Consider the following 1792-nt stretch of genomic DNA (forward strand, 5'->3'; position numbering starts at 1 on the left):
GCTGCATTCCTGGCCACATGCATGTGGTTGCATGCCTGCTCATGGCATCCCGATATGACACTGATATATTGGTGGACCTCTAGTGTGTGTATATGTGTGTGTGTGTGAGTGTGTGTGTTGTGTGCTTCCTCTTTCTTCCCCTCCTTCCTGCTGCAGCAGCCCAGAGCCTATGCCCGGGTTGCCCTGCAGTCCTCTGCACTGCCACGGCTGCTTTGCTGAGTGGCCCAGAGGTGGTGGTGATGGCAGTGGAGTGTAGCCTGGGCGTGGGCTACAAAACCATGTGCACAATTAACGTGTTAAAAAATAATGCAAAAACCAATTAATGCATGAATTGTGTACTTTAACAGTGATTAATTGACAGCTAGTCAAACAGCTAATTCTCTCAGGGTGTGGTGGTATGTTTTCCTTTGAGACCATAAGGTCTGTTCTTTTTTTTTTTTTTTTACCATGTTCTTCTGCTCTGCCCTTTTGGCAATCTGTTCCTTAGGTTCTGCTTCTCAGGCTGAGCATTTCTGTAGTTTTGTATTAGTGCTGTTAGAAGCCTTCAGCCAGGGCCCCATCCTTCTGGTGTTTCTAGGAAATGATACTCCAAAGCACCTCTTCCTTCCTTGGAGGTGAGATCACTTAGGAAATTATAAAAATAATTTACATCTCAGCATCAAGAATTCACTTTCCACAAATGAATGCCTAAGCTTAAGCCCATTCACATGCTACAATTCTGAAAGAGGCCCTATGCTTTAAAAAGTCCTCAGCAAATTAAAACCCACATCCATACAGCCTAAGCTAGCTGTTAACAAACAGATACCAGGCTCCACAGAGATGGAACAACACATGCTTTAAAAACCTCTTAGCAAAATTAGGCTCCACAAAAATGCAACAGGCACTATTATTTAAAAAGTCCTTAGCAAAATTGAAACCCATGACCACACAACATGATCTAATGTTAACAAACAAAAACAAGGCTTCACAGAAATTTAGTAGTGCATGTTTAAGAAAGCCTTTAGCAAAATTAAAACCTACATCCACATAAAACACACACACCGAATTTCAAAAACTTGATTTTGAAGTCAACTGATCTCGAGCCCAGTTTCCCTCCTGCCCAGGCAGGGGGCCGGACTTGAAGATCTACAAGGTCCCTTCTGACCCTGCTTCTATGATTCTATGATTTAAAAATAGTATCTTTCACTACAGGGTAAAGACATGGAGGTATATGTTTGTTTTGATTTTCTATTTTGGAAGAAGGATTTCTGTTTGTGGACCAGCAGTTACAGTCAGTTTTAGAAATTAATGTATTTATACACAATCACAAATAACCCCTCCATTTTTCAAATACATTTTTACCTTGGCATGGTAAAATTGTGCGAGGTAATTGGGGTTTTTCCACTATATAGGCCCTCTGTAATGAAGATCAGAAATACAATAAGTAAGTTAGTGTCCTCAAACAAAAAAGGCATGTGAATAATAAAGTAAAATAGTAAATAATAAAGTAAAATAGTAAAAATAATAAATACTTTGCTCTGTTCTAAAGCAGAGTTATCAGGAGAAAAGTTTTTCAGGAGGAAAATTAAAGCTAGGTCTCTGTCTGTGGCTCTTCTTTACTATCTCTGGATATGTTCATTCATGCTTGCTCAGCTTATTTTGCAAATCTTATTCAGGCCCACTCAGATGCTGAATCATGCTTGCTCAACATGTTTTACAAGCTTGACTGAAGTTTGCTTAACATGTTTTACAAGTCCTATTTGGATCCACCCAGATGCTGATTAATGCTTGCTCAGCTTATCTTGTAAACCTT

General features: G+C 39.6%; 1 long non-coding RNA gene across 1 annotated transcript; it reads right to left on the reverse strand.

The window, feature by feature from the left end:
* Window positions 1–323: 323 nt before the first annotated feature.
* Window positions 324–1587, reverse strand: LOC109284180 (uncharacterized). The gene is made up of 3 exons (XR_002091537.2): window positions 1512–1587; window positions 1342–1396; window positions 324–623 (listed from the first exon to the last, which is right to left on the reverse strand). It is a non-coding gene; the product is annotated as an uncharacterized LOC109284180 (long non-coding RNA).
* Between the last annotated feature and the right edge of the window lie 205 nt (window positions 1588–1792).

The sequence above is a fragment of the Alligator mississippiensis genome, chromosome 7 (assembly GCF_030867095.1).
Source record: "Alligator mississippiensis isolate rAllMis1 chromosome 7, rAllMis1, whole genome shotgun sequence".
Classification (NCBI taxonomy): Eukaryota; Metazoa; Chordata; order Crocodylia; family Alligatoridae; genus Alligator; species Alligator mississippiensis.